A 27,824-nucleotide genomic window follows, 5' to 3' on the forward strand; every position below is an offset into this window, starting at 1 on the left:
CCCGATTCAGTATAAGGCAGCTTCATGTGTGTTCAAGTGTGGGGTCTGTTTTGCCTGCTCCAAGGCAGGGCTTGAATTCCACTTTACTTCACACCCGCATGTGTGTCCTCTGTAGATTTCGCGCTTTGTCCTGCCCTTTATGAGATCAAAGGGGGGAATCCTACTTTTATAATAGTTGTGCAATGGACACCGGGTTGTTTGTTTGCTTGCTCTGAGCTCACCAGCTCTTTGGGTTGGAACCTTGTTAGTAGAAAGGAGAGTCTTGGTGATATGGTCCTCAAACAGAATGGAAAAGAAAAAACAATAAAACCATATTCCCCCCCCCCCTCCAAAACCACATGTAGAGTCACGAGCTGAGCAGGCCCATGAATCTGGATGAGTTTCACTGGATCATAAAATGGGTCACAGATGAAAAGCCCCTTAGGTGCAGCCGGGGTAATACTTTGTGACCATAGGAAATAGCCTCGGAGTACCTTTCCCTCTGGCATTTGATGAACAGTGCAGGCCATAATCAGATAGGACCCGCCTTCTCAGCTGCTCCGGATTTTTAAGAAGGAGAGAATCCAAAGGCATGGTGCCTTTGTTCGAAGGAGTCGTGCCACAGAAACCAGCCACTGCAAAGACACCAGGATTTCTCCTCCCAGAACACATGAAGCTGCCTTCCACTAAACCAGACCCTTGGTCCATCAAAGTCAGTATTGTCTGCTCAGACCGGCAGCGGCTCTCTAGGGTCTCAGGTTGAGGTCTTTCACATCACCTACTTGCCTAGTCTCTTTAACTGGAGATGCCGGGGATTGAACCTAGGACCTTCTGCATGCCAAGCAGATGCTCTTCCACTGAGCCACGGCCCCTCCCCGTAAAATAACTATAGTCTAACTATGGTCACATGAACACATGAAGCTGCCTTCCACTAAACCAGACCCTTGGTCCATCAAAGTCAGTATTGTCTGCTCAGACCGGCAGCGGCTCTCTAGGGTCTCAGGTTGAGGTCTTTCACATCACCTACTTGCCTAGTCTCTTTAACTGGAGATGCCGGGGATTGAACCTAGGACCTTCTGCATGCCAAGCAGATGCTCTTCCACTGAGCCACGGCCCCTCCCCGTAAAATAACTATAGTCTAACTATGGTCACATGAACACATGAAGCTGCCTTATACTGAACCAGACCCTTGGTCCATCAAAGTCAGTATTGTCTGCTCAGACCGGCAGCAGCTCTCAGGCTGAGGTCTTTCTCATCACCTACTTGCCTGGTCCCTTTAACTGGAGATGCTTCACGGCTTCCCCCTTGAGGCTGGCCCTTCTGCTCCCAGCACCGCTCCTGCCCCAGGCAGCTGCTGCCTTAGCTTCCTGCACTGAACCTGTGTGAGAAGGAAAAGCCCCCTCCCCTCCCCTGTGCTGAGAGGGGTGTTGGATTGCTGAAGTGCTCGTGAGGCTTTTTTGGGTTTTGTTATTCCACAGCCCCGTCTGCTGCTGATCACATGAATGGCACAGCTGCATCACATTCACAAGTGACCACAAAGCCCCCCAGGACCAACGTGAGGTTTTGGCTGTGCCGGCGACGGAGGCTCAAGTGTTCCCCAACATGGGGAAGATGCTCTGGTCCCAGGCCAGCTGTTGGTTAACGAGAGCGTGCTTTACGAATCTCTGTGCTTGGAAAAAGGAGTTTGGGAAGGGGAGCCACGCTTTCAGAGCATCTGGTGACGCCATCTTTTTGCAGAAAGCCTGCTCGAGAGACGTTTGTACCCTGTGCACATATCGTCGGGACTGTGGCTCAGTGGAAGAGCCTCTGGTTGGCGTGCAGAAGGTCTCAGGTTCAATCCCCGGCATCTCCAGTTAAAAGGACCAGGTAGTCAGTGATGTGAAAGACCTTGAGAGAAACCCCGATGAGCTGCTGCCAGTCAGAGCAGACAATACTGTCCATGATGGACCAATAGGCCTGATTCAGTATGAGCCAACTTCATGTGTGTTGTATCAATCTAAAACCATGTAGAGGCCTGGATTGGCTCACAGGAGTAGTGGATTCTGTTTCTGCTTTGCTGATGGTCGTGTTTATTCTCCAGTTGGCACAGGAAGGCTTCGGTTGCAGAAATATTTGCGGAAATGGAATGACCGTGCATTGCCTGGCTAGAATGTATTAGAGGCCTGGTACATGTGGGATTGCTTCTACCAGGAAATGGGGAAAGTCTTCCTCTCCTAGGAAGTCACAGTAGATCCAACCACTGGTCTCCCTCACCAAGGCTTGATTTAAAAGGGCTTGCACGTGCCAGGCTGATTCATACAGTATGGAGCGGACAGGTGGGGGCTGGGTCCCTGCCCTGTGTCATGTCACACATGTGAGTCATGGGTTCTCTTTAAGCCTTGTCCAGTAGAGCCTAAGGAACCAACGAAATTTTCTGAGAGTCAAAGCTCTCTTGATCAGATACAAGTAGGAATGGGGATCTCCATTCCTACTTGTATCGGACAAAGAGCCAGTGTGGTGTAGTGGTTAAGAGCGGTGATTTGGAGCAGTGGACTGAGCTGGAGAACTGGGTTTGATTCCCCACTCCTCCACATAGGGTTGCCAACCTCCAGGTACTAGCTGGAGAGCTCCTGCTAGTTCCTGCTATTACAACTGATCTCCAGCCAATAGAGATCAGTTCCCCTGGAGAAAATGGCTGCTTTGGCAATTAGACTCTATGGCATTGAAGTCCCTCCCCTCCCCAAACCCCACCCTCCTCAGGCTCCGCCCCAAAAACCTCCCGCCAGTGGGGAAGAGGGACCTGGCAATCCTACCTCCACATGAGTGGCGGAGGCTATTCTGGTGAACTGGATTTGGTTCCCCACTCCTACACACAAAGCCAGCTGGGTGACCTTGGGCAACTCACAGTTCTATTAAGAGCTCTCTCAGCCCCACCTACAGGTTTCTGTTGTGGGGAGGGGAAAGGAAGGTGATTGTAAGCCAGTTTGAGTCTCCCTTAAGTGGTAGAGAAAGTCGGCATATAAAAGCCAACTCTTCTTCTTCATCTTCTCTCGAAAGCTCATACCCCAAAAATCTTGTTGGTCTCTAAGATGCTCCTGGACTCAGATCCAGCTCTTCTACTGCAGAACAACACAGGCTACTACATCACGTGGGACTTTCCACCTGCTCAGGTATAGAACAATGGCTGTAACAATAAATGTAAATCGGTTTTTTTACGGGGGGGGGGAGGAGGAGGAGGAGGAGTTGGTTTTTATATGCCAACTTTCTCTGCCACTTAAGGGAGACTCAAATTGGCTTACAATCACCTTCCCTTCCCCTCTCCACAACAGACACCCTGTGAGGTGGGTGAGGCTGAGAGAAAGCGACTAGCCCACGGTCACCCAGCTGGCTTCATGTGGAGGAGCGGGGAATCAAACCCGGTTCTCCAGATGACTCCACCGCTCCAAACCACTGTTCTTTACCACTAAACCACGCTGGCTCTCCAGGGTGCCCAAGTCCAAAATCTCTGAAAAACCCTGGCCAAACCAGATGCTTCTTTTGCAAAAGGCAAACTTGGAGAAAGATGCGAGGATTATTTTGTGCACAGTACGGCTCTTACGGTGCAGTCCTGTGCAGAGTTAAGCCAATCTAATTGTTGATCTCCATCTGTCCTTGCATTTGGTCTTGAAAGAAAGAGAATAATATGAAATATATAATTCACTGGGCCTCTTCTCTCCCCCCCCCCCGCCACTGCTGCCGCCTCAGCTCTTGAACGTAAACAGATGTTTGAGACGTCCCTCATGATCTATACACATGGTGGAGTAACAACCCTCTGGAAATTGTTCTGAAGCTGCGGCCAGGGAGATACGAATCTTCCGGTGGACGTGGAATGTAGCGCTGAACTCGGTATTTGGAGTCTTGGAAGGGAACCTGATTTTGCAGGGCGCTTAAGGACAGCTGGCTTTCATGGCACGCCTTTGCCACCGGCAGGAGGTTTTTGGGGTGGAGCCTGAGGAGGGGCAGGGTTTGGGGAGGGGAGGGTCTTCGATCATGGAATCGATTGCCAAAGCGGCCATTTTCTCCAGGGGAACTGCTCTCTATCGGCTGGAGATCAGTTGTAATAGCAGGAGCTCTCCAGCTAGTACCTGGAGGTTGGCAACCCTAGCAGTGGAGGTGGGCAAGAGAGAGGGTTTCGCCCTTCCTCCTTCCTGGGGCATGGCCAGTCAAACCCCCAGCCCCACCATCCGCTGCTGTTAACCCTGGGAGGCGGAAAAGACGGCAGAGAGAGGATGCTTGTGTTGTTGTTTTCCCGGGGTGGGGTGGGGGTGTCTGCTTCAGCCATTGCAGACATGCAAAAGTAGAAGGGTTAAACGCTACTCCCCCAACACCATGGCCGCGATCCAAATCGCAGCCCTGCACGGCTGCCATTAAACTTGCTAGTCTCCCCACGCCTGATCTAATGAGGCCCTTTGTGTTGTGGGGAAAGGGCTTCTCCGCCTTCCCCGTTTCTCCTTTCCCTTTGCCTGGCCTCCGGGTGTCCCGCTGCTACTCGTAAAAATAAAATAAGTCTAAACCCACAACATATCCAATACTGCAAGCATTAGAACAGAGCCATCTTAATCTAATTTGATGTAAAATGAGTACGTTCACAGAACCAGTTTGGGAGGCTGAATGTCAAGTTGTCGCTGCAGAATCTGAGAATCCTGAAAAATATGTGTACATTGTATGTTATTAATTTTTGCACAGCCGCAAAATGTCAGATGAGGACAACTCTGATACGCCTCGGAGGAGGCACCTGTTTTCCACACTTGTCTGCTCCCTCTTGCCATTCCGTCACCTCCGGCATCCAGCGTTTTGCGTCAGGCTTGACCGGGGCCCAAAACGTTTGGTTAAGGTTCAGATCAGTACTGCAGTCTTCAATGCGTTCCATCTTGGAACGTCCTGAAGCCTTTGAGGTTCCCTGCAGGTCCTTTGGCCACCGCATTCTGCACCGCCGGCATCCCGGAGATTTGTCTGAGTAGACAGTACTGACTTTGATGGACCAAGGGTCTGATTTAGTAGAAAGCAGCTTCATAAAGAGCTGCTGCCCATTAAACTACACCAGATCAGGCCAGGATCCAAGAACGGGGGAAACAGACACCAAGGCCCAGGGGAATCCAGTTTGGGCTTCAAGCTAATTGGCACAGTAGGATCTGCTTATATGGTTTCAGAACCGAAATAGGGAGAGGGGCTGTGGCTCAGTGTTAGGGCATCTGTGTGGCATGTGGAAGGTCCCAGGTTCAATCCCTGGCATCTCCAGTTAAAGGGACCAGGCAAGGAGTTGATGTGAAAGACCTCCTGAGCCTGAGACCCTGGAGAGCCGCTGCCGATCTGAGTAGACAATACTTAATTTGATGGACCAAGGGTCCGATTCAGTATAAGGCAGCTTCATGTGTAATTGGGAGGGGCTGTGGCTCAGTGGTAGAATATCTGCGTGGCATGCGGAAGGTCCCAGGTTCAATCCCCGGCATCTCCAGTTAAAGGGACTAGGCAAGTAGGTGATGTGAAAGACCTCAACCTGAGACCCTAGAGAGCCGCTGCCCGTCTGAGTAGACAATACTGACCTTGATGGACCAAGGGTCTGATTCAGTATAAGGCAGCTTCATGTGTTCATGTGAAGAGGCCACGCTGACCTGGGACTGTCTCGTGTGCTGCCTGCTATCACCAAGGCTAACACTTAAGCAATTATAAGGGTTGAGAACAGGGCGCAATAAAGCGGTTGGGCTTTGCAGATGGAAATGCCCATTATTTGAAGTGGGGAACGGTAATGTGGGACACAAAGAGATGGGCTGCTGCAGCTCTGGAGCGCATCGTACGGCCCGGGGCTCACCACACGGAGAGCATCTGTTTCTGTCTCTCTGCCATTCAGCTAAAGCAGGCTGCCCTCTGGTGTATGCACGAAGAGCGAGGCTTTCGCTGCCAGGAGCACTTTTCCTCTCCCATTGCAAAGAAGGCAAAACTCCGCTGCCTTTAGAAGTGGTGGAGGAATAGTACCAGGTAGCGCTTTCTGTATTGCCTCTCGCCTGTTCCATCTGCCAATCTCCCCTCTCCTGCGTGCCTGCCAAGGGCATGGGAGCGCCACCCTGCCAGCCGCTCCACTGCCTGAGGGCCTGCGGAGCTTTTATTTACTTAGACATTTTCTTGTGCTGCTTTGCCAGAGAACCTGCTTGCGGCGCTTACAAAGTAAAGCATGATAGAAACTGAAAGCAGCAAAAAGCCGTTCAGAAGTGAAAAAACTATGTAACAGCTCAGCCAGAGCATAAACACAACATGAACCATTTCACAGCTTAAAATGATTCTCAAAAATTCCCAGACTAAAAGCCATTTCTGTACAAACAGTTTTGAAATATGTGTGTTAAGGGCTGTCAAGTTGCTTCTGGCTGATGGACACCCTATGAATGAGGTCAGGGCTTGCAGACTGAGGGCTGCGGCTTCCTTGATTGAGTCCATCCATCGCATGCTGGGTCTTCCTCTTTTCCTGCTGCCTTCAACTTTTCTAGCATTATTGTCTTTTCCAATGACTCTTGCTTCTCAGAATGACAGTTTAGTCATTTCAGCTTCTAGGGAGAGTTCAGGCTTGATTTGATCTAGAACCCACTGATTTGTCTTTTCAGCAGCCCACAGTATCCGTAAAACTCTCCTCCAACAGCATATTACAAATGAATCAACTTTTTTCCTGTCCACTTTCTTCATTGTCCAACTTTCACACCCATACATAGTAATGGGGAATTTTGCAATAGCAACCTCTTAATTAAAAGCCTGGGTAAAAAGGAATTTAATACTAAAAAAAGTGCTTAAACAGTTGGATCCAGCAGTAGAGTTCATAGAAACAGTTGGCACAACAAATATTTTCCCCCTTTCCCCACACAGCCTGTTATTTGTCCCAAAACTCCTCTGAGAACTGGGAGACGTTCGTAGTGCCAGGATGGGACTGTCAAGCAACAAGGGAGAATAAGATGCAAGCCTCAAATGGAAGAGAGAGAGAGGCAAGTTTACCCGATTCCCTAGGCTGTTAACAAAAGGACATTTTGGAGGACATTCATTCATAGGGTTTCCGTAAGTCAGAAGCAACTTGACGGTGCTGGGAAAAACCCTGGCAAGTCGCTGGCTGTGTGAGCAGACAATATAGAGCGAGATGTGCCCATGGTCTGACTCTGTGTAACGCATCTTCCTATGTTCATTCTGTCTATGAAATCTCCAGTTGTAGAATCTCAGGCAGTGGATATTGGGAACGACCTTTGACTACCCCCAAGACACTGGCAAACCAATGCCAAATAGAAAGGAATACTGAATAAGATGGATCCGTGGTAATAGGTATCTTCAGATGTTTGTATGTTCACTCTCTGGGTGTCCAGGAATCATTGCAAAGTGGCAGAATATTTGGGGCGGGGCTGCGACCCTGTGTTGGAGGCCTGCTTTACATGCAGAAGGTCTTTGGCACCTTCAGCTTAAGAAGGTCTCTGGTGTCAGGAAAAGATGATCAGAGGAAGGTGGGATATGCAGAAGGTGGCTTCAGATATGTTCTGGTATCAGCAGTCTTTAAACTAGCAACACACACATTTCATTTGCAGCTGTGGAGATACATGCAGTCCATGGGAAAAGCCTCCCTGGTCCTTACTCCACAGGACATGGACACCTCTGTGACCTCAGTTGCACCTTCATCTCAGACCTATTTGCATGTCTCACAAATAAAACAACTTACACTGCGGGAAAGGCTCAAAGACTCCCATGCTTAACAAAAGCCCAGGGCTTTCTTAGGTATTTAAAATGTATGGCCTCCCTTTCCAGTGTTCAGGCAGCTGCCTGACATGACAGCAATTTCAAGAATCAGGATCAGCAATAAATGCAGCTGGACAGCGATAAGCAACCGCCTGGATGCACGTTGCAGGGGCACCTGGTGATCTCCAGGAATTACGGCTGATCTCCAGATGACAAAGATCATTTCCCCTGGAGTAAATGGTTGCTTTGGAGGGTGGACTCTGTGGCACTAAATCCTGCTGAGGCCCCTCCCCAAATGTCCTCCCCGGGTTCCACCCCCAAATGTTCAGGAATCTTCCAGCCCAGAGTTAGTAACCTAAGGAAGACACCGGTAGTTGTGTCTGTCACTCACCATCCCTTCACTGTCAGTCCAACTTTATGGCCATATTTGCATGTACATTTGGTGCATTTGTTGTTCTCCATTTCAGGGGCATCTTATCGTTATGCTAATTTTTTAAGCCTCCTCTTCCCTTTCCCAAGCCTAGAAGCTAGAGACATGCCAACCACTGGGGAGGGGGTGCCACTCAAGCAAAGCATGTCCTGTTGTTTCTAGACATGAGCGCCGGTAACCTCTTCCAAAACCCCTGCAGAGGCCGGCTATACCATACTGATTTATGACTAGTGACAAATAAACTTGCAGAATAGTTGAACTTCTGAAGACCCTTAAAAATGCAGTGTCTGTACTTTTGTATTTCTTTAAAAATGCTGACCCGTGCGCAGATTGGTAATATCATAGTGGATTTTGGCTGGTCCTGATGAGGACGCTTCCATGGTTCTATGTGTTTTGGGCCAGGAGAGCCAGGGACCACCATGCCTTGGGTGTACTTTTAGCTACACCTCGCTGAAATGTGCAGATGAGTCCATTGCAAAGTCTGTTTCATGGCTGTCTGGCCAGCCTTTTTCTTTGCCGTCAGGATGGAAAATAATAATTTGAGGCGGAGGAACGGGAAGCGTTCTGTGGGAATATCCTTGTGTCACATTGAGCTCAACCCTGCTGTGGTTCTTGGGGTAGTTTCCCCGCTGGGCTTCTCCCGCCCTGGATTACTCTGAGCTTCTACTGACAAGATGGTCTGATTTTAAAGAATGTTTTTTCCCCTACTGCTTTCAACGGGCAGGTCGAGAGTTCAGTTACAGACAGTTGCCCCAGCTTCTTGCCTTCTCTGCGCATGTTCTGAACACATCCTGCACAAGGCAAGCACATTTTAACGTGTACATGTGAAGCAAAGGATTTCAGTAATTCCTAACCACTCCTGTTCAGTTGTAATATCAGATCTCCAGCTAATACCTGGAGGCTGGCAACCCTAGGGAAGGGCATTTCACCGAAGCATTCCATCTTGTTTGTGCAAGGACCCATATGTCATGGAATCACACAGCTGGAAGGGGCCATACAGGCCATCTAGTCCTGGTTAATGCAGGATCAGCCTAGAGCATCCCTGACAAGTGCTTGTCCAGCCTCTGCTTAAAGACTGCCAGTGAGGGGGAGCTCACCCACCTCCCTAGGAAGCCAATTCCACTGTCGAACAGCTCTTACTGTAAAACTTTTCCCCTAATATCTAGCCGGATATTAGGAGAAGGTGCTTACTTAATTAGGCCCTGTACGTCTGCAGAATATGGGGTCTTGTGGTGGCAATACACCAGATTATCTGCAACTCAGGCAGCTGAGGTGGGGTCAAGTTGGGGCTGGGTGTTGGCTCCAGCAGCCACAAGTTTAAAAAACATTTTCCCCATCACTCTCAGATACTTACACATGAAGCAGCCTTATACTGAATCAGACCCTCGGTCCATCAAAGTCAGTATCACCTACTCAGACCGGCAGCGGCTCTCTGGGGTCTCAGGCAGGGGTCTTTCCCATCACCTACCTGCCTAGTCCCTTTAACTGGAGATGCCGGGGATTGAACCTGGGACCTTCTGCATGCCGAGCAGAGGCTCTACCACTGAGAGTCTAGTTCAGCAACTGGCTCTGTCCAATTCTTAACCACAACTGAGCATGTCACCTCTCTGATGCTTCTGCCCCTTTACAGCTGGAAATCTTTCCTTTTTCTCAGCTGTCGCCTCTGAGCTTTTAATTGCTTAGTCAAGTCCTGACTTGGGTCTGTGGAATTTAGGGATTCTCGGACCGTAAATTCTCATGTTACATTTGCTTGGGCAAAAGTAGCCTAACCCTGGCTGCTTTACTAGCTTCTTGGGGGTAAGACTGTTTTAAAGTTATTTTAATGGTATTTCAATGTTATTTCAATGTTTTGTATGATAGATTGTGATGGCCTTTGACCACGAGCAATAAACTTTATCAGCTATCGACTGTGGCTGCGAAAAGTATTATTTTAGCATGTACACAGCTTACTTTGAGTGAAGATCCTTGTGCTGTGGTGGCAGCATATCAACTTAAAAAAAATCTGCACAGGCAATCAGCTCTCCAGTGGCCAATCAGACACCCTGCTGTGCAAAAGCGCTACCTGTCCCCGCCCGCTTTCTAAAAACACTTGGTGCACACCAGGAAAGGTGTTGTCAGGTACTCTGCTCTATGCTTCCCACCCACCCCCACCTCCCGTTAAATACAGGTTTTATTGCATCTTCCTTCCTCTTCTCTCTCATTTCCCCCTACTCTTTCTGCCCTCTGTCAATGGTGTAGTGGTTAAAAGCGGTGGTTTGGGGCAGTGGCGTCTGATCTGGAGAACCGGGTTTGATTCCCCACTCTTGCACATGAGCAGTGGAGGCTAATCTGGTGAAGTTGGTTGGTTTCCCCACTCCTACACATGAAGCCAGCTGGGTGACCTGGGCTAGTCACACTCTCTCAGCCCCACCTACTTCACAGGGTGTCTGTGGTGGGAAAGGGAAGGTGATTGTAAGCCAGTTTGATTCTCTCTTAAGTGGCAGAGAAAGTCGGCATATAAAAACCAACTCTTCTTCTTCTTCTTCCTTCTTCCTTCTTCCTTCTTCCTTCTTCTTTCTTCTTTCTTCTTTCTTCTTTCTTCTTCCTTCTTTCTTCTTCTTCCCTTCCTTTCCTGCTACAGCTGTGCTTTCTTGGAGTAACATTCAATGTTGCCCTCGAGAGCTGTGGATCATCCGCCTGTCTTCATTGTGGGTTTTGGATGGGGAGCTATGCTTCCATTTATGTAGAATAAATATATGATTGTATTGGCAAGGATGCTACCCTGCCTCTTCCTTTTGCATGTTCAGCTTTGACCAAGGGTTGCAGGGTCCGTATTGTGTTTCTCCCACCTCTTTAAATGCTTTACTAAGAACAATAGGGAGTAACGTGTGTGTGTGGGGGGGGGTTGCACTTATTGAGTTAAATGTAGTAAGGGAGATGTAATCTTCCAGCTCAGATAAAAATCTCTTGAACAAATGAGCACAGTCTGAATCTGGGGCAGATGGGTTGTGTTTGTTACTAAAACTTTGTGACTGTTGTAAAGGAAAAAATGGCCCTTTGCAAAGTGTACTAAATTGAATTTTGTTTCAGTTCATGTGAGGACTTATAGAATAGTAAATTGCATTACACACTAACAAAATCTCCTTTCCCCCTTGCTCAAAGGCTTTTTTTTTTAGATGCACTTTGGATCACAGCTAGAAAAACGAGCTGCAAATTAAGTCTAGGGGATGGAGGCTGGAAAAGGAGACCGAGCCTGTCCAAACGGTGGCTTGTAAACACGGTTTAGATTTAGTAGAGTTTAATTCCAGACTGTATACATTTCTAACATCTGTGCAATTGGAACCAGGTTTTAGTGCTGTATTAATAGATATTTATAGGGAGGACTCCTAATTCACCCCCCATGGCTAATTTGCTTGTGTTCAAATGTAGCTTTTGGGTTTCTTTGCTTTGGAATAATTTTTCTCTTGCTTGGTAAGAGTCTCCAGACTTAATGCAAAGGTCTCCAGACTTAATGCAGAGTCTCCAGACTTAATGGTGATGAGATGGAACCTTCATGTTCAGAGGAAGTAATCTTCTGAATGTCAGTGCTGGGGGGCAACAGCTGGAGAAGAAATGGATGAGAAATGGATGCTGGACTAGGTGGGCCGTTGGTCTGATCTGGCACGGCTGCAAAGTGTACAGAAGTGGTCCAAGACACCTCCTTCTCCCACCCTGACAATTAACCCAGATCTCTTGGGGTTTTACCCCAGCTGCTGGAATATGAAAGCATGCCGTGCTGGCTTTGCAAAGCTTCCAGTGAGCAGAGCTAGATTCAAGTCCAGAGCACCTTAAAGAACCAATAAGCTATCCAGGGTATAAGCTTTCGAGAGTCCAACCTCCCTTCATCAGATACAAGTACAGATGGAGATCCCTGAGAACTTATATCCCAGTCAGAAGGTAGGAGAGGTGTTGCAAAGAAGGGAGTCAAGATGCAGAGGAACAGTGTAAAATATAAATCAGCTTGATTAGACCAGGGGGGGAGTGCTAAGGGGCAGAAAAGTAGCATTTGTAGTGAGATAATAATCCTATCAAACTCCTTCAGTGAGAAGGAACGCCGTAGCTGGGGATCAGCCACTTGCTATGCCTTAATGCCCTTTTCAGTGGGGCGATTTTACAGCAAATGTTTCAGGCCAGCCCTCTCGGTTAGGGAAATTTGTACAAACCGCAGAGTGCAACCCCCCTCCCAGTCTGTAGCTGCACATTAGTTGCAAGATGATTGGAGAGTCATGCATTCTCTCTCTGTTTCTCCTTTTCTTTCCCATCTCCCAGAGATGATGAGAACTCCTATCCAGTGGGCATTACCTTGATTGTCTTTCTCATGAGCGACAACACAAATGTTGCTTGGGACAAGTGTGCTAGAAAGCCCCGGGAACTGGTCAGCCCCTCTCCAGGCTTCTATTTAATCAGGTTCCTTTAATGTTTCCCCTTCATTCTCCCCTTCCTGGCAATATGAGGCTTGCAGCAGGACACTCTTGCATGGCTATGCCCGTCTGGCAGAATGGCAGAGATGGTATCTGCAGCACACCAAGCTGAAGTAGTTGATTGCGCGAGAGTTTGGCGCAGCGGGAGCTTGTACGGTCCAGTCGTCACTGTGCGTTCTGTGCGTGGGAGGCTCTGGCCACCTCGAACTGGGGCTCTGGGGGCACAGCTCAGGTCTCTGGCTGACCTCCTGCACCAGAGGGTATGAGTGCAGGCTGGAAGGATGGTTTGCCTGTTCCAGCATGCAGGACGGCTGTGATCAGCCCAGGTGTGACAGACCACCTTTGGCTATCCTGCAGGGTGGGGGCCGCAGTTTCGTGAACCCTCACCTGCAGTCTGAGGTGGCCCAGGTAGGGTTGCCAACATCCAGGTACTAGCAGGAGATCTCCTGGTATTACAACTGATCTCCAGCCATTAGAGATCAGTTCCCCTGGAGAAAATGGCAATTGGACTCTATCGCATTGAAATCCCTTCCCTCCCAAACCCCGCCCTTCTCAGGCTCCACCCCAAAAACCTCCCGCTGGTGGTGAAGAGGGACCTGGCAACCCTAGGACTGGGGTATGTGCTGTGCAGAGAGGGGAGACTCTTGCCTTTGGGGGATTGTCTCCTTCTGGATTTTGTGACAGCAAATGAGAAGAGGTCAGCTGATGGACCAGGCAGGGAACATCTGTTGCATCTGTCTTCTGTCAAAGGGCACGGATGCTTAATGAGTACCGAAGAGCGCCTGCTGCAGCCCCACATGTGCCAGTGAGACTTCACACATTGAAGTCCGTCCCCTCTCCAAACCCTGCCCTTCTCAGGCTCCACCCCAAAAACCTCCCGCCGATAGTGAAGAGGGACCTGGCAACTCTAGGCCCAGGTCTGTTTACGAGAACTAGATTTTGCAACCCCTGATCCAGCCTGTGTTCCCTGCTGGCTTTGGCCTTGTTTGTCTCCTCTTTGTTATGTTTGGCTCGCTGTCTTCCTTTTCTTCTGCATTTTTTCCAAAGTCCACCAATTTGTCAACTTGTCAATTAATTTTCAAATGTAACTGACGCAGGATAGGGACACTGTTGGCAGAAATTAGCCTTGTTGGAAATCGGGCACCTTGTAAGTTTATGGCATTCAAAGCGAAGCCTTGCGCACGGAGCGTGAAATGAAATGCCCTGGACCAGAAATGGGTGGTTATGATTTGTGTGACGGGGTGTTAAATTAGGGGATTTCTCCTTTCAGCAACTCAAGCCCAGTTTGTTTCTGGTTTCGAGTTGCTTGGAACAAACCAGGCCGTGGAAAGTTGGTCTCTCTTGGCTCCATTGTTCGGGTTCAGATTGCTGGATGGGCAAAGAGTAGATGTTCAGCCACATTCACATGACGGAAACAAGGCCTGCCTTCTTCAGTCAGGCTGTGTGTCAAACCTGTCATTCTCCCTTGGACGGTGGACAGCATCAGATGCTAAAGAAGATATGGATTGTGCCCTTCTTGCTAGCCATTGAATCCTGCCTCTTTCAGGCCATCCAAGAAAACGTTGTTTAAGTGTTCTCTCTCACAGACAGTCTAGAGAAGACACTGGAAAATCCATGAAGCCTTTTTTAAATTGATACCTGCTAGGGTTGCCAACTTCAGATTGGGAAATACCTGGAGATTTGAGGGTGGACCCTGGGGTGGGGAGTGGAGGGACCTCACTGGGATATAATGCCATAGAGTCCACCCTCCAAAGCAGCCCTTGTTCTCCAGGACAACTGCTCTGTGTTTGGAGATCAGTTGTAATTCCAGGAGATCTCCAGGTCACCAGCAGGAGGTTGCCAGCCCTACTAAATGGCTGCTGCATTTTCACAACACACGCACCAGTCCAGATCACGTGAGGTGATGGTATCGCGTTACTCTGGTTGGACCTCGCCTGGAGTATTGTGTTCAGTTTTGGACACCACAATTTAAGAAGGATGTAGACAAGCTGGAACATAGAAAAAAGGAGGGCAACAAAGATGGTGAGAGGTCTGGAGACCAAGTCCTGTGAGGAAAAGTTGAAGGAGCTGGGTATGTTTTGCCTGAAGAGGAGAAGGCTGGGAGGGGATAACCATCTTCAAGTACTTGAAGGGCTGTCATATAGAGGAGGGTGCGGAGTGGGTTTTCTGTTGCCCCAGAAGGTCAGACCAGAACCAGTGAGTTGAAGTTAAATCAAAAGAGTTTCTGTCTAGACATTAGGAAGAATTTTCTAACAGTTAGAGCCATTCCTCAGTGGGCTTCCTCGGGAGGTGGTAAGCTCTCCTTCCCTGGAGGTTTTAAAGAAGAGGCTAGATGGCCATCTGTCAGCAATGCTGATTCTATGACCTTGAGCAGATCATGAGGGGGGGCATCTTGGCCATCTTCTGGGTATGGAGTAGAGGTCACTGGGGGTGTGGCATAGGTAGTTGTGAATTTCCTGTATTGTGTAGGGGGCTGGACTAGATGACTCTGGTGGTCCCTTCCAACTCTAACTTTCTAACTTTTTCAAAAAAAGAGACAAGATTCGTCTGACATGACTTGTTCTTGAGAAACCCGTGCTGGCTCTTAGTAATCAGATCCATCCTTTCAAGGACTGACTGTTTGATAATTTGTTCAAAAACCTTGCTCGGTATAGACGTCAAGCTGATGGGTTGGTAGTTACCCGGGTCCTCCTTTTCCCTTTTCTTGAAGATTGGGACAACATCTGCCCCCATCTTCTGTTGATTCTCAGGTGGCCTCCTGGACTGAATAACCATCGACAGTCACAATCCTGGACCACGCAAGCACTCTCCCAGTGCGGCCCACAAAGAAAGCACTTGGAGACAGCTGCCAATGACTCACATGCTTTTTGCCACCGAGGTTTGAAACTTAGTACCACGGGACATGTGAGTGAACAGCCAGCCAGGAGCTGGGTTTCTGTGTTTTTCCAAGGGAGGTTGGGAGTGGGGTGTGTGAGTGTGAAAGATGGCTGCTCGCCTGCAGCCAGGGAACGAAAGGAGGGGAATGTTACTCGGCTGTTCCTGATGGTTGGAATTGTGGTGCAGAGCTTGGGAAGACTCTGGTGGAGTGGTGCGCATACATGTGAGCATGCTTCATTGGGTTTGAATGGAGGAGCCATGGGTTGCCAGTAGGGTTGCCAGCTCCAGGAGATTTGGGGGGTGAAGCCTGAGGAGGGGAGGGTTTGGAGAGGGGAGGGATTTCAATGGGGTATAGAGTCCACCTACCAAAGCGGCCATTTTCTCCAGGTGAACTGATCTGTGTCACCTGGAGATCAGTTGTAATAGCAGGAGATCTCCAGCCACCACCTGGAGGTTGGCAACCTTGGATGGGAGACCACCAAGGAAATCCAGAGTTGCTACACAGAAGCAAGCAATGGCAAACCGCCGTTTGTCTCTTGCCTTGAAAACTCTACAAGGTCACCATAAATCGGCTGTGACTTAATGGCGCTTTCCACCACTCCACTGTGCTTTGAGTCTCCATGAGAATATCAGACTATAATTCACATGAATGAATGAATAAATAAATAATTTTGGGCAACTGAAAGCCATGGAAGTCATCCACATGAATGTATTATTTGTTTATTCCTGGAGTCAGGGAAGCGGCCTCACTCAACTTATGCACGGGCTGCAGTTTGGGAATGAAGGAGACACCCCCCCCACCCTTCTGGTGGGAGTCCTGCTTTCCTGTACATGTTGTGAATTGTTTGTAAGAAGGTAGAACTTCTACAAGAAGGGGGGAGCAAGTCTCTTTCTTTCCCAGACTGCAGCCCGTGCCTATGTTGAGCGAGGCCCCTTACCTGACTCCATTCCTTACAGAGGCCGGGGTGGGTGTTTTTCTCCAAGCATCATTAAAAGAGGTGGCCGGCGGATGTGCCAGAAAGGTTGGAGAGGAGAGGAGGCTGGTGAACTTTGAAGCACTTCTGCTTTCTTGGGTAGCCCCCAAAAGGCGCTTGGGGGGGGCACGTAACAGCCTGTGCCGAGGCGCTGATGGACTTCACATTTTGCTCTGCAGCTTCTCACCGTCACTCCAGAAAACTGGATCGGCACTTAAGCACAACCATGCCAGGCGAAGACAACAGCCTGGAATTTTTTTTTTTTTTTTGCTTATTAAAGCAACTTGGAGTTTCCACTTTCAGGGCTGGCAGGCAAAAGTCTGAGAACCTGGGGTCTGGAGTACGCGACATTGCCCTCTTCCAAAAGAAACCTAGCCGCGTGCCAGTTCTGTTATTTATAATATCGAAAGCGTCCAAGCCCTTTAAAAGGTATTATGGCAAGAGCAGGTCTTAACAAATAGATCATGTTCCTGGGATTAGGCTGCTCAAAGCAGAGTGGTCCGTCTGCGAGGAGAGGGGTGCATCCCCCTGCCCGGATGACACGTTGAGACTTACTGGAAACGAACTGGCTTGCAGCAGAAAATTCAAGGGAGTTAATAATTTTAAAGCAAATCGCATCCAGATATCTAGCCTCAAACCACAATGGAGAAATATTCTGACACAAAGTCTTTGATTGACCGCTGGGTTATGTTTGGGTTCTTTATTATTATTTTTAGTTGGAAGTTTTTTTTTCCTGATAACAGGGATCGAGTTGTGACAAAGGTGCACCTAAGAAACAGAATTAAGAATACAACTCCCCTCCCCTTTTCTCATCGCTTTTGTCAGGAGGTGAATGGAACAAGAGGAATGATGGTGATTTGGGGGCATATGGAAAGTGGTTTTGTGGTTGGAGCCGTGACGCGACCAGTTGTGAAATCTGGGAAATAAATGGGAAGGAATAACGAGAATGTCTGAGCTATTAGCTTTAGGGTTGGTTTGCACAGCAGAAGTGGGGGACGCTGCCTTTAGGAATGATGTCTCCCATGAGGCTTGTTACTTCAGAAAAGCAATGGATGTCCTTTATTGTTAAGGAACTCCACACTAAGATGCACACTTGAAGCTGTCTTACACTCAATCACACCCTTGGTCCATCAAACTCAGTATTGCCTGTTCAGACTGGCAGCAGCTGTCCAGGGTCTTAGGTTGAGGTCTTTCACATCAACCACTACCTCATTCTTTAAACTGAAGATGCCTCACCTAGAGTATTGTGTTCAGTTTTGGGCACTGCAGTTTAAGAAGGATTTAGACAACGTGTCCAGAGGAGGGCATCCAAGATAGTGAGGGGTCTGGAGACCAAGTCCTATGAGGAAAGGTTGAAGGAGCTGGGTATGTTTAGCCTGCAGAGGAGAAGACTGAGAGGGGATATGATAACCATCTTCAAGTACTGGAAGCGTTGTCATATAGAGGATGGTGCTGAGTTGTTTTCTGATGCACCAGAAGGTTGGACCAAAATGAATGGATTGAAATTAAAAAAAAGAGTTTCCATCTAGACATGAGGAAAAAATTTCTAACCATTAGAGCGGTTCCTCAGTGGAACAGGCTTCCTCAGGAGGTGGTGAGCTCTCCTTCCCTGGAGGTTTTTAAGCAGAGGCTAGATGGCTATCTGTCAGCAGTGCTGTTTCCATGACCGTAGGCAGATCATGAGAGGGAGGGCATCTTGGCCATCTTCTGGGCATGAAGTAGGAGTCACTGGGGGTGTGGCAGAGGTAGTTGTGAATTTCCTGTATTGTGCATGGGGTTGGACTAAATGACCCTGCTGGTCCCTTCCAATTCTATGATTCTAGGGATTGAACTTGGGACCTTCCGCGTGCCAAGCAGATGCTCTACCACTGAACCACAGCCTTCCCCTAAGATGGGACAGGAAGAATGAGCATTCTAGCTATCCAAGATAGGACAGAGAGAGATACTGAGCGTACATCTTGCGCTCTTGGAGGCTCAATAGAGAAACAGGAAGAGGCAATAGCTGCAAAGAAGGCAGTTCCCTGAGGATAGCAGTCCGGGTAAACAAAGAGACAGCAGCAGAACAGATGAGGAAGGATGCAGAGGAATCCTACTTGCCCACCTTACCCACTCTGCTGCAGCCTCTGGAGTCCTGGTGTGCTCAGTATGAAGACATATTGTACTGTTCTTTACTTGCAACAAGAGCTACTCTAGCCCAAAGAGCCAGTAATGTGGGGAGGTGAAACTCAACTCAAAGTCTCCTTGGCCAGGATCCCCCAGAATCCCATTCCTTTCTGCTCTGGCCTTGGTTCCTCCAGCGAATATGTACAAATCTGATCGAACTGCCTCTGCAAGAGCTTTTCCATAAGTTTCTGAGGGTGTTTGTCCAGCAATACTCGCTTTATACATTTGCTGTGAAATGCACCTATCGAGCCAGCATCTGTGTGCTCACAGCAAATACTGCTGGCCCATAAAGGCAGGTCTAGGGATTCAAATTATATTCAGAAGCCACGCAAGCAGGGTGGCCAACTCTGGCTTGCAAAATTCCTGGATAACTGGGGACTTCTAGTTCTCCTAAACTCTACGGGATAGCATAGAGTCTGCACCCTGAAAGCTGCCATTTTTTCCAGGGGAACTGATCACTATCGGCTGGAGATCCATTGCAATAGCAGGAGATCTCCAGCTACTACCTAGAGGCTGGCAACCCTACACGGGCACCCCATTGGGGACCCCAGTCATAGAGGAACTGAGTTCTTCTCGAAGTTGCCAAGCACCTCTTAGGAGACTCCTGTTCCTGAGGCTGTGACCAATGTTGGTGCAATCATTTCTTTTTCGGGTTTGCGTAATGTCCTCTTTGCACGTTTGAATGTTTTTTGACAGCTCTTTTGAATGAGATAGTTGCAGGCTTGCTGCCCTAGGGGTTTGGCTGAACAAGGGATGGTTTCGATCAGAGCTGCAGCCTATCTAAAGCTTAAAGGGTCTTTAGATTTGTTTGGGTGGGGGTTGAATTGGAGAGAGGGACAGCATGAGAAGTTGGGAAAACATCCCTTGGACGACTTCTCCGATGATGTAAAACGCAGATAAGAGCGGCTGCCCAGCGGCTCACATACAGAAGACGGGGATCAGCTTTCTTTCCATTTTCCACGTATGTGAATTCTCCTATGAGCTGGGAAGAAAGAAAAGGGAATTTCGGCCAAAGGGGCTTGGAGCATGTGGGACCAGTTCAGGGACTGAGAGAGGAAGCCTCTCAAATCCACAAGGAGTTACAAGCCGACCCCTTATGATGTAACTGGAGTTGGTTCCAATAGCTGAAGTTTGCATGCGGCTGTCATGTTCTCTGTTGTTTATGCTCCATCTCTGATTTGTCTCCTTCTGGCAGTTCATCTCAGTTCTTTTTCTTCACCTTCTTTAAGCTGACCTTTTAACGTATTGGGGAAATTCCTGGTGTTCTGGTGGCCAGCTTAACCTGAGCTAGGTGGGCCCCCGAGTGATGGCAGCTTTGTGGGGGCCAGTCATCTAAGAGCCAGCGGGGTGTAGTGGTTCAGAGCAGTGGTCTAGAGCGGTGGACTCTGATCTGGAGAACCTGGTTTGATTCCCCACTCCTCCACATGAGCAGCGGAGGCTAATCTTCCCTTCCCTTCCCCTCCCCACAACAGACACCGTATGAGGTAGGTGGGGCTGAGAGAGTGTGTCTAAGAGAGCCAGGATGGTGTAGTGGTTAAGAGCAGTGGTTTGGAGCTGTGGAGTCTGATCTGGAGAACCCGGTTTGATTCCCCACTCCTCCACATGAGCAGCGGAGGCTGATCTGGTGAACTGGATTTGTTTTCCCTCTCCTACCCATGAAGCCAGCTGGGTGACCTTGGGCAAGTTACAGTTCTATTAAGAGCTTTCTCAGCCCCACTTACATCACAGGGTGTCTGTTGTGGGGAGGGGAAGGGAAGGTGATTGTAAGCCAGTTTGAGTCTCCCTTAAGTGGTAGAGAAAGTCGGCATATAAAAACCAACTCTACTTCTTCTTCTAACCCAAGGTCACCCAGCTGGCCTCATGTGTAGGAGTGGGGAAACCACCCGGTTCACCAGATTAGCGTCCACCTCTCATGTGGTGGAGTGGGGAATCAAAACTGGTTCTCCAGATTGGAGTCCACCGCTCCAGACCGCTGCTCTTAACCACTACACCACGCTGGTAGTTGGAGCGGCTTTGGAAATCATGGCCAAATACCAGTGAGCAAAATAGCCAAACTGTCAGTGGTAGACGTTCCTCTGGGCTGGCCACAAAGTCCTGTGGGTGCTGGAGTACATTTTGCCGAATTTCCCGTATGCTGCCGTGCTGAGCTGTGGCAGAGGAATGTTTGTGGGCTCCTTGATGGCTTTGCTGTTCTACCAGGTACACGAGAAGGAAGCGCCCCGCTCCTTTCGGCCCAACGGTGCAGAAGGTTGGGGTTTGCTGGACATTACGAAGCATCCCTGCCTCAGTTCCATCGCCAGGAGATGCAAAAGGGCCACGCCTGGCTTTGGGCAGATCTCGAAGCCTGGTTTTTCAACAGAGGCTGGCTTGTCAAAATAGAGCTTTCTTGGGCGCTATTTTTATTTTCCCCTCGCCTCTGCGGTTTAAAACCCTGTCGGCTTTCAAATCGCCACCGTGTTTGCTTTGCTTTTCACCCTTGTCTGTGGAAAAAAATCCTCTGTCCATTGGACCAGACTATCAGTATGTGTGTGGGGGGGGGGGAGAAGAGGTTTCCAAAGTGGTGTTGCATTTCCCCCACTGCATCTGGTGCCAGTTGGCATCCTTGTGGGGCTGCTGTTGGTTAGGTTTCTCTTTTCTCTGAGGTTTGCTGCTATTTGCTTCGATTTCAATGCAAACTTCAGCACAAACTTACAAACAGGCGTGCATGCGTGCACACACAGCCAGATTTAATTGGGCCAGAGGTTGAAAGAGAGCCAACGGCTACTGAGCTGTCTCTGGTTCTGTTTTCCTGCCCCCCCCCCAATTGTTGCTCAGGAAAGCATCCAATCTCCTTTGGGTTTGTTTGCAGCTGTCCTCCTTTGATAATTCCTGTGATGTTTTGTCTTTGAATGACGGCAGACAAGACTCTTCTTTTTAGCATCGGCATTTTATCTCTTTACCTGTATGGAGAAAGTACAAAGAGCCCCAGCACACTACGGATATTCTTCTTTTTCTTCCTTCATTTCCTGACCCAGCTGTGGGTTTGTTCCAGGTCACTGGGCTCCAGATGTGCCTAAGAGTGAAGTGTCAGCTGAATGGAAATGAGGGCCATTCTAGGCTGGCACTTTTTGGAGCAGTGATGGGAAGACCTAAAGTTATCATAGTCTTACTATCTGAAGTCCTTTATTTGTCTGTAGGATCTGGACCGTTACGGCATGTCTTTCTGTGTGCTTCCTTCTCTTTCTACAAGGTACCAGCCCTTTTGACCGCCTGTTGGTTGATGTGTATGTGGAGACAGCCAGCTTTGGGAAATGGTGCAGATTGCTTTTTGGGTTTTTTTTGCGGACAAGTCACAACTGACTTTGGTGACCCTGTAGGGTTTTCAAGGCAAGAGACATTGGGAGGTGGTTTGCCATTGCCTGCCTCTGCATCATACCCCTGGTATTCCGTGGAGGTCTCCCATCCAAATACTTGCCAGGGTCGAGGCTGAGAGTGTGTGACTGGCCCAAGGTCACCCAGCAAGTTTCCATGGCAGAGGGGGGATTCAGACCTGGGTCTCCCAGATCCTAGTCTCACACTTTAACCACTATACCATGCTGGCTCTCGCAGATTTCTTGCATGACCCAAAACATGCCAACTCCTCAGGAAATGCCACTGAGTTCAACAGGACTTGCTAGTTGGTTATCCTTAGCATTGCAGCCAGAATGACTTCGTGAACTGAGCTATGTCTTTCTGGCCACTTTGCAAGAACCAGCACGTTGAGTGGTGTTGAGTGTCCAATTCAAATATCCCATTTTTTAAAAAAGGCATGTTTTTATGTGATTGCAAAGATGCGCTTGGAGGTGTATGGGTACCATTAGGTAAGGCAGCTGAATTTACTGATCGAAATGTACCTTTCTAGCCTCACCCCAAGGCTGACAATAACCCGAATAAATTAGAGTAAATTGGATAAAAATACATTGTGTATAATAGTTTTCATTTTGCATAATTTACACCCTTCTCAGAATCCTTAATATTTATCTGGGACAGAGTATTTGTATTGACTGGTTGCAGAATTTTAATATTTTCAGTCTGGAGTTTATACGGTCTATGTAACAGAGGGTCACATTTTAATCGCACCTTTCCTCCAAGGAGAGCTAGGTGCTGCACATGGCTTTCGTCTCCCCCATTTCATCCTCACAACAATCCTGTGAGGTAGGCAAGTGCCTGGCTCACCCTCCTCCTGGTCCCACAGTCCAGATTCTGGAAGCGGAATAAGTCACACAGATTTGTGCAAATGCCCTTTAGTTACAAGATGGAAGAATCCTGACTGTGCTGCTTGGATTTCTTTTGGTTCAGAAAATGCACAAGGCCTTTGGTTCTTGTAGGTTATCCGGGCTGTGTAACCGTGGTCTTGGAATTTTCTTTCCTGACGTTTCGCCAGCAACTGTGGCAGGCATCTTCAGAGTAGTAACACTGAAGGACAGTGTCTCTCAGTGTCAAGGGTGTAGGAAGAGTAATATATAGTCAGAAAGGGGTTGGGTTTGAGCTGAGTATTGTCCTGCAAAAGTAATGTGCTAATCATTGTCCTGTAAGTATCAAGATAATGTGCTAATGAGGGTATGGTATGTTAATATGGAACCAATTGTATCCTGAAGTGATCTGTTAATGTGTGTAATCCAAAGCTAATCTGCATGGCTATTGTTGAATGTTGTCTTTGTTAGTCTGGAGGTTTTCAGGACAGGAAGCCAAGCCTTATTCATTCTTAAACTCTCCTCTTTTCTGTTAAAGTTGTGCTGATGTTTATGAATTTCAATGGCTTCTCTGTGCAATCTGACAAAATAGTTGGTAGAATTGTCCAGACTTTCAGTGTCTTGGAATAAGACCCTGTGTCCTGTTTGGATCAGTCCATGTTCAGCCACTGCTGATTTCTCAGGTTGGCCAAGTCTGCAGTATCTTTCATGTTCTTTTATCCTTGTTTGTATGCTGCGTTTTGTGGTCCCGATGTAAACGTCTCCACAGCTGCAAGGTATACGATATACTCCTGCAGAGGTGAGGGAGTCTCTTTTGTCTTTTGCTGATCGTAGCATTTGTTGTATTTTCTTGGTGGGTTTAAATACTGTTTGTAGGTTATGTTTTTTCAAAAGTTTCTCCATCCTATCAGTGACTCCTTTAATAAATGGCAAGAATACCTTTCCTATGGGAGACTGTTTTTCCTGAGTTTTCTGTTTTTTTTTTGGTTTAATGGCCCTGCTGATTTCATTCTTGGAGTAGCCGTTTGCTAGCAGTGCGTGATTTAGATGATTAGTTTCTTCCTTGAGAAACTGTGGTTCACAGATCCGTCTTGCACGGTCCATTAATGTTTTGATTATTCCTCTTTTCTTTTGGGGGTGGTGATTGGAGTTTTTGTTAATAATTTTACTGTGCTCTGGTCTGTGTTTGTGCATGTGTGTGTGCTGTAGAGCACAAGGCCGTAGTAAAGTGAGTAATGTGGAAGTCTCCATAGCACTTGAAGCACATGTAGTTACCCCGATAAGTGAACTCTGCGTGTTCTGGGGGTGTTCTGAATAAGTGAAATTCATAATGTGGACTCTGCACAGCAGCTGAAGATCTCAAAACTCTTTTCAGTTACTTTTCACCATTCAAGAACAGATTCATGTTAGAACTCCACTGGTATTACTTTTCTTGTAAGGTGCCTGAATCAATGACATATTTGTTCTTAACCTGTGGCTCACATGCTGGTAAGTCTGTTTAGTGTGATTGGGAAACTGGGAATTTCTAATCTAGAAGATTACCAGCCGGCTGGCCAGGTTCATGCCTGCGTCCAATGGATTCACACATGGCAAAGAAGCTCTTAAGGGGGCTCTCAGAGTTTTTGGTGAGGAAGTACATAAAGCAATGATGCCCTCTAAATGCGTAAATGTTCTTTACAACCCAACACCACTAAAAGATGGCTTTGGAGAGAGGCTGTTTTGTCCAGATGTGTGCATTTTGTTCAGGACTGAGGCAGCATTCAGGAAGAGCATGAATAAAAAAAGCGTGGATAAACTGAGCACAATTTAATTACTTGGAACTGTTACAATATTTGGTGTGTGAATGCAGACAGAGAGAGGAGAGGGGACCTATCAGGAACCAATGACATTTCCCCTCCTGTCTAAGCAGGGGCAAAAAAAATAGACCCCAATCCTATACCATATCTGGGATCCTCCATCCCAGATCCTTGGACCATGCTTCGTAAACTTGCTTCTGAATTTTGGGAAGAGAAAAATGAAGAATTTGGCTCAAATATTTCTTTCTGTCATTTCCAAATACTTGTTAAAAATATTCTAGCAGCTGTTCCAAAATTTGCCTTGCTTTTGAAGAATCCAGTTACAGAAATTCCTGTAACATTTGCATTTTTGAGGTATTTTAATTTTGTGTGTGTACCAAACCATCTATATTCCTGTGACATTTTAACTCTATCAGTCCAAGCCGGTTTCATTCTTTTGAGAAAACCAAGCGTGCTTACGCAGCCTTAAAACTACAAACCCTGTGGTGCAGCGTGAATGTGAGTAAAACAAGTGCAAACGCGAAAAACTCTAGGCCCTTTACTGAAAAGTGAGTAAAGGAGAGTGGACTGACTCTCAGGTAGAGGCCGTAATGTTGGAATTGTCATTCAGATTTTCTGTGAAAATCCACTGATCACCATTTTAAAAAAAAATACAAAATAAAACTTCTCTTGGTGTTTTCTCACTTGCCCTGGTTCACAGGCAAAAGCGTGCAGAGACAAATGAAAGATAAAACCTTGTGCTGCTGCTGCTGCTTCTTCTTCTTCTTCTTCTTCTTCTTCTTCTTCTTCTTCTTCTTCTTCTTATTATTATTATTATTATTATTATTATTATTATTATTATTGCACTTTTTGATGTGTGGCCTTTTGCTATGTGACTGTTAAGAATTTAGACTTTTTAAAAACTAATTATTTTTGTATTTCACTTTTCATTAATTTTACACACAATTTTTGCATAACGTTTTGAATTCTTGTTGTTGTTGACCTCTGGTACTGTGTACCTTTGTCTTTCTGGTAGTAGTAGTAGTAGTATCACCTGCAATCGTGGCATGTAAGGAGGTGTCCATGCTACTCCCAGTGTGGGTTTTGTCTATGTTCTGCCGCTGCTAGAACCAGATGGGTGCTGTGGTCACAGTGGTGGAGCAAGATTGGGGAGACCTGGGTTCGAAACCCTTTTCCGCCGTGAAGCTCGCTGGGTGACTTTGGGCCACTCACTCTCTCAGCCTCACAGGGGTGTTGTGAGGATAAAATGGGGATGCTGCCTTGAACTCTTTGGAGGGAGGGCAGAATCTAAATGCTCTGGACAGCGAGGAAGGTCAGTACTGCTTATTCTGAGCTACAACCAAGCGTGTGTGTTCGTTTTTTTCCCTGTTGGAAAGCTCAAAATAATTAGGTGCAAATTCATCATCAGCTCATGTTTGGTTGGAGCCGTGGTCTCCAGAGTATTTGGCATCCTAGCCCATCAGGCCCTGCCCTGCTGTTCTGCTGCTTGGGAGGCGGCTGTCGGATGAACGGGATGAGGGTCTGTTTTGAGCCCCGAGCCTCGTTTTCTGGCAGAGGGAAAAGGTTCACAGGCCCTCCCAGTCAATGAGCAACCCTGGTTTTCAGCCTTTGCAGGCTACCCCCTTTCCCAATGGAAATGCTAGTGGTAATGTTTTCAAGTGAGGGGGCGATTCTCATTTCCCTCAAGCAGTCACCTTATCTCAAGGAGCTGTTTTCAAATAAATATCCAGTTTCCGAGCAATAAAACAAGATCCATCTTGGAAAGCGTAAACAAGTTAAGATTCCGTGTTGCGGACTTCTTCCAATTAAAGTTTGTGAGGCGAATTCCCAAGTACTGCTGAAGAAATAACATCCTTGCAGATGTTGAGAATAATTTAAATTTTGAACAAATGGACCTTTGGTCTACACATTTCTTAATGTTCTTTGTTTCTCCTCTTTTTAAAAATTCCTCTTTTCATCCTTGTTTTGAAAAGCTAATCTTGCTTTTATAAAACATCCAAGACAGACTTAGGGGTTTTAAATGAGATAAATAATCTAAAATTGGGAGGGGGGAGATGGTCTTTGACCCGCTTTGCCATTTATTGACTAACAGTGTCTATCCTGCCCTATTTCTTACAGTGCAATCCTAAATAGAGTTACTCTAGTCTAAGCCCACTGAAACGAATGCAGTTAGACTGGAGTAACTCTCTTTAGGACTGTACTGTTAGACTCAGGATTAGTAATAATCACTTTAAATGCAAATGTTGGAACATGTTCTTTTTTAAAATGTTGTTTCTTTATATTTCATTTCTGCCCTGATATCTAAGCCAGAGATTCTCTTGTTTTGATTTTTGACTGACAGCTAGCCATTTCAGTGGGGTAGACGTCTTCCTGAAAACAGATGATGTCCAATAATCACGTTTTATCTCTGACTATTTTTGCAAGGTAATTAGCAGCGTGTTCCAGGCTGAATTGCATCGCATATTTTTTTGAATTTTTTCACGCTGAACCGTCATTCCAGAAGTGACTGCCAAGCCGGCACATACCTGCTTCGCGTTACTTAAGGGCTCCTATAACGTGACCTTTTGTGTTTGCTCTGCTGCAGCCAAGAAGAACCCCCTGAAGGAACCATGCAAAACAATAGCGGCGTGTTATCTATGCACATGCTAATGGCTATGCAAACAGGAACGAAGGAGCAGGCAAGTGAGGGGTAGAATTTCTCCTTTTGCGCCAGGACCGTGAATAGGCATTTTTAAAGTTGCAATTTAAAAAAGAGCTGTGAGTGAGCAATTTTGCTGACTGGCTCCTTCTTTTCTTCTCCTTCCTGGCTTGGTCACATGGATGATTCCAGCCAATCAGGGGCAGTGTGCTCCATGGTCAGTCGGATATGGCTAGCTGCACATGGTCAGTCGGATATGGCTAGCTGCACAATGAAGCTAATGCATGGACATTCTCACAAGCAGTGTCTAAAAACTTTGGTACCCTCCCAAATGTTTGCTAATCTCGTGAGCAGTTTTGGCTCGACAACGTGAATATAAAAACATTCCCAGTAACTATGTTGTTAGGCTTTCCTTTGTATCTCAAATAGTGGTCTGCAGGCGTGTCTGAGAAATCCTCTGACCTTGTAACCCCCCCCCATAACCCCCCCATAAGCTGATGTCAGCGAAGCTTATCGTGCCAACGACATCTTTTATTGAGTACGACAATGTGTATAAAGCTGTTTTTACTTCCTTTGCATCTACAGTCTGGTAAAAACAAGG

Source organism: Euleptes europaea, chromosome 17, assembly GCF_029931775.1.
Source record: "Euleptes europaea isolate rEulEur1 chromosome 17, rEulEur1.hap1, whole genome shotgun sequence".
In the NCBI taxonomy this organism is placed as follows: Eukaryota; Metazoa; Chordata; class Lepidosauria; order Squamata; family Sphaerodactylidae; genus Euleptes; species Euleptes europaea.